The sequence below is a fragment of the Polyodon spathula genome, chromosome 28, assembly GCF_017654505.1.
Source record: "Polyodon spathula isolate WHYD16114869_AA chromosome 28, ASM1765450v1, whole genome shotgun sequence".
Classification (NCBI taxonomy): Eukaryota; Metazoa; Chordata; class Actinopteri; order Acipenseriformes; family Polyodontidae; genus Polyodon; species Polyodon spathula.
In genome coordinates this window covers 6,914,164-6,920,163 of record NC_054561.1, presented here as the reverse complement: position 1 = coordinate 6,920,163, position 6,000 = coordinate 6,914,164, and positions in this window count along the sequence as shown.

Sequence of the window (6,000 nt, the reverse complement as noted above, 5' to 3'; positions counted from 1 at the left end):
TGTGAAATCATTCATATAGACACGTGCACTCCCCTTTGCACGTCTCAAGCTTGCTTTTCTCACCCAGGAGTTGGGAATCGGTCCAACACCAAGGTTCTGTGATTAGTATTATCCCTGCCCTAGTGATGGGATCTATATTCGAAACCCTAATGTCACACATTACAGCTTAATATATATGGAGGATAGACCCTGAACCTTCATAGAGGTGCTGTAGGTATCCCATAGTGAGGTTTAGGTGGGATCTTCTTTAGGTGGGAGCTATCCTTATGCTTGTAATAACCTCAGCACTCTATCAACTCTCATGGAGTATTCTGTTATAATAAGTACAGTGTTTGGAAAAAGAGTATGTTTAAACCTGTATTTAACTCAGCATGTAGAATACAGAATATGATAATACATGCCTATGCAAAGTGTAAGCAAATTTGGGCATGCTGTTTCTAAGATAGAGCCTTAAATAGCTCAGCCAATCAGGTGTCCTTAGTATGAAAAAATAGGTGAGAATGAACTACATTCCATGCAAAGTTTAATCCAATTTGGGTAAATGGTTCTGTAGAATTCATTAGCCCAAAACTGATGCAAAAGTAGCTCACAATGATACCCCAAATCACTTGTGCTAATGAATGCCAAGTTTCAGCACAACTGAATGAGTGAAACTCAAAAAATACTGTATTGAAAACAAGCATATAGGCTCCTCTGTATCCCTGTCACTGTGTAAATGGAAATTTTACTGAAGCTAATGAGGTAGCAAAATTCATTTTAAAACAACCCTTAATAAAACAGTAGATGATGAGAGGAGCGGTGAAAATGTGATTGAAGATGGCAGGCAAAGGGTTAATATGAATAGGACTCGTATTGCAGGGCATGGCTCGTTTGTAAGGTTTGGTGTCTGAATTAATTGAATTATTAATGAACACTTTCTATAACTTTCAGGAGGCGAGCGGAGTAAATGATGCAAAGAGGTGGTTCTGGCAGGGAGCTCACTTTAACCTTAGATCAAACCTGTAAACATCAAGCATATTTCAGGCACTTCTAATACCGACTAGATCGTCCGTCGAATAGATAGTTTCTTAGGCGTCCTTCTATAAACAATAGATCAGCAAAGAAGGGATTTATATCTGTGCGCTGTGTGCCAGAGTTTGCCTCCTCCTCCAGCCTCCACCTGCTTTTTGGCTTTGTCTAATGGGGAGCTACCCTTGCCCCATGCCCATGGCTTCCCTATGGTTAGCCTCTCCACTTATCTGTCAGTTCATTTATGGGAAGGGGTATCTCGAAAGGTGACGCCAAAGGCAGGGACTCTCCTCAATCTCAAGATGTTTCTTTTAAAATAATTCCAATACATTCCCCTTTTTTTCTTTTCGCGTGATACAACATGATATAAAGAAAGTGCACAGTTACAATTTAAATTTACAATGGCCAACTTTTAAATGAAGTGAGATATTTTATTGGTAGAATTTGCCAGATATGATAAGGGAAAAAAAAATATGGACACCAGTCATTCATTCCCATATCTAAATAGAAATAGCAGTGATGAACTCCCATATCGAATCAGAACAGATTTTAGCCAGCTCCATTAAGTCTCTAGTGATATGATCAAAATGCAATTTTTCTACAAAAAAGGCCTAGGGAAAAAGAAAAAAAGAAAATGCTAAACCTGTTTGTAAGCCTAACCAATAATGTGCACCTAACTAAAACTGGCAGCAGAAGGGAGCATTGCTAATAGAATAATTGTTAATAATGTAACACATTGTTTCACTTTGTAACGGTACATTTTTTGTCTTTGGGTGGTGGGGGATGGGTGGTAATGTTATCATGTGTGTTGGGAGGGGTGGTGCAGTCGTGAAACTTTAGGAGAGATTATTTGAGATGTGACATTAAATAATTAAACAGTAATTGAGGTGTGACATTAGATAGTTCAATCCCCTCTCATTTGCATTCTTTTTTGCATAAAATAAATACATTAATGTATATGTACATTTTAGGTTTTGTCTGAACTAAATTATCTCTAAAAGAAGACCTGTACATGTTTGAAACTTGGACTATACCAGCGCTGCTTGGCATACCTTGTGAAAAGCTTTTAGTTTTTAAAGTATTGTGTTTTCAAAAAGCTAATTCAAAGACCTAGTCTGTTTCAATTACTGTTGCAGCAACCACCTGGGTTGCCCTGTATCGGAATGTATGCATGGCACTGGGGTTAAAACTCCAGTTGGGAAGATATCAGTAATCTGCCATGAAGCAAAGCAATGGTTCAGGCACAGAACTCACTTTTAACCTTAGATCAACAACAAACATATTTAGGCACTTTCAATACCAGAACGGATCATCAATCGAATAGCTAGTGTTTTATTTGTCTCAAACTTTGTACACTAAACTGCATGCCAGTAATGGAAAACTATTGGATAAAATAAATTTAAATAAATGATCACAAATTGACTAAGATTTAGGAACTGCAACAACAGTGAGGCTATTATAAAAAGTGAATTAAAAAAATAATAAGGGGTTATAAATACATTCAATTAATTAGGATTCCTATTTGCTTAGTAAGGGCTCTAGGGTGTACGCATTTAATACATGTTCTGTCAGTTTCTGTTCAATTTTTAATACTTGAATCTTTTCCCCTTCCCCAATACATAAGTTATAAAGAAAATGAACAATGTTCAGAGAGCTCCAAACACACCAGTATTAACAGAATATGTGTAGATAGTTCCTAAATAGGGTTTCTACTAAGCCTAACTATTGCAGGTTAATTAGGATTTCTTTCCACAGCACAATTGCAGTGTCCCACTCATTCTGAATGTATAGTCACCCTGTAGATGTGAATTGAATATATTATACTGAAGTTAAATAAGTACAATATACAATGTTGTCTCTTTGGAGTTAATAAGCAGTGGATACAGTACACAGCAGGGAGACTGTTGGCACTGACTACAGGCAGACACCAGGAGTCCCCTCAAAGTCAGTAAGCGCACCTGGACACTCTTGCCTGTCTCCCTGTCTGCTATTCAGTGCCGACCTGAACACCCCTATACATCACACATTAAGCACACTGTTACTATGCAGAATAACATTGTAATTCTGTGCAAATACACATGTATTTACTATGAAACTACTATGTAAATGCACAGTAATTAGGACACTTAATATAAAGTGTTACCGGCAATCCAGTGACAGATGCAGTGCTGGACATCTGCCGAACAATGTGTGAAATATATACATATATTAAAGTAGAGCTTTTTCAAATCATGTAGTTAATCTGGAACATTTTGTTCATTTAATGAGCTGGAGAAACCTAAGTACAGTGGAGCTTGTCCTCACTATGAGACAGCATCATACGTTTCAATGATTCAATGGCTATGACAACAAAAAAGTCTCATGAAAAAACATTGAATATTAATGCATTTCTGTGTTTTGCCATTGTTTCATAGTCATGAGCATCTTTATTATTATTATTATTTTATTGCATTTTAGTGTGCAATTGAATTTGAAAAACAAATGCCTTTTGATAACCCATGCTTAAATTCATGGTTGTGTAAACACATCAATTTAAAAAAAAACAAAAAAAACAAATTATATAATTTTCAGAACTTGTAATGCAGGGTCTATATTCTGAAAACAATATTTTACATTTGTTCAAGTCACTGTAATTGTCTACAATCACAGACAAACAAAGAATTGACATATTTTAAAGTCCTTTTCAAAAGAACCACGCAGTATGAATAAATTAAACCAAACAATGTAACAAAAGCTGTAAAATAGTTTCCAAACATATACTTTGAGCTCATTTTCCAAGCCCACAAATACAATGCTTAAATAGCTTGTCACATATACAAAAGACAATAACAAATTATATCAGTAATTGTAAATACATAGAAAATCCATAAAATAGTGCAATTAGTATTAAAAAAAAGCCCTATCAACATATTATTTTGAAGCAAGACACTGCCAGTAATTTAAACTGATGTGTTGGTTTTGTGGTTTGGACTAATACCCATTGGGAGTTGATTTGAGACTACCTTATTTCACTAGGCAAGTCAATTATTTATTTGTGCATTTATTTTTTAATAATTTAGAATAACATATTTTGAATTAGTATGTTCCCGCAGTGTTGCAACTCCCCACAGTCAATGGACTTCCTCTGATCCCCAAGACAGCTGTCTCTTGACAGCCAGGAGCTTGAGAGCAGAAGCAAGCGAGCGACTGGTCTCTGGAGGACAAAGCTCAGCCTTACATGTGTCTCCTTGAGTTCCCTTGGTGCCTGACTGGTAGGGTCCATGTAGTGTGGTGAGGCGTCACAATCTCTGACAATTTTAACCACTTCACATAGCCGGGAGGCGCTCCCCTGATGCATGGCTCACACTGCACACCATGTGGATGTATCTTAGCCACTCTAATGTTTCCTAAGTAAGGAAATTGTTATCTCTGAGTGGCTAAAACTGATGTGCTGTTTGCTAAAAATAGTCAAACATATCAACTGTTGAAGTGGAACAGTAACTTGGAATGCTTGCTTTTATTGAACACGCATGAAGACATGAGCTAGAATGTTTGTCTGCTTGACTGTGCTGTTTCTTATAAAAGTTTTACCTTATACAAGTATAAACATAACCATAAGCATTCTCTGCAGGATTTATAGTCAGTTACCAGAAGAGGGTGCAAGCGCATTGGAGAACTCTGTCTAATGAGTGAGTGCTGTTTTGTTAAGAGGAGTTTGTGTAGAGTGAGCTGGAAGTACTCCACCTGTCTTTTGGTCGCTGGATGTGCACTTTGGTAATAAAAGTGCAGTTGGAATCACCAGTTGAATATACAGAGCAAGCTATACACTGTTTTATTTTTTATTTCCATCTACACTGGCGTTTCTTTATAAACAACAGGCACTGCTTTAAATAAGATCCAGCAGGGTGGGTGTCTTTAAACCAAAGAGTCACGCTCTGTGTAAAACTAATACATTTCTCTTATGAATACACTTTTACAAAATGGTTTGAGTTATGAGAACTTCCAGTACTTACTTTTTTTTTTTTGAGCCAATATTTAATATGGATGGGGGTAACATAAAAAGGTGTCACTAACACAAATGATTCTGAAAAAGGAAAAAGATTAAAATATTTTACAAAACAAGAAATACGCAACTTAAGAATCCTAAAAGCCCTTGAATTAAAAACAACTGCTAATGGCGTTTTGAAATACCATGAATATGGCCATATATTTAAAGCATGCTGTGTACCTGTAACTCGGAGTATTCAATTGTACCTGTTTCTACCTCCAAAAATTATAGACTTTCACTACAACAGCACCTATAACAGCTCATCAGAACTCACAATTTTGCCAACTCCACACAGCCATGTCCAGACAATCTCCCAGCAGCCTTTGCAGGCAGCAAACAATTGCTTTGTCTCTTATGAGTCACCATTAAATCATGCTGGCAGGGCATGGAACACAGACTGAACAGTTCCTCATATAAATAACTTTAAAATTCTTTATGGTGTTCTAAAATAATAATGTCTAACTCAGTGGGGAAATACCTGACACCAGGATCAATTGCCTACAGGTAATGATGGCTGCAGAGAGGATTAACGCTATTACACAACCAAACAATGTTTCTGATTTTAAGTTATAATTTGGTGTGGATCACTTAGGCTGCTTGACATGTATGTCACTGTTCGTTAGCTTCTAAATGGGAGGGGTGATTCTCTCATGAACAATTCATTTCCCTTTGCAAATCAGTGCTCAGCATCATGTGTTATGTTCAGCAGTGGTATGCAACTGTGTCATAGTCTATGCACAAGCTATTTGGTCACATGTTTTAATTAACAAAAATCTATGCAATTCAAGTTTGCATAAAACATGCATATTTAGAGATGGGTGTTACTGGAATGTGCTGAATAAAAACTGCTGAATGTTAAAAATCAACTTTTAACATTCAGCAGGGGTTCAAACATACTGCACAAAAAGCAACCTGAGCACTTGATAACGCATTGGAGTTCGACTGCAAGAGCACTCAGAGTACAG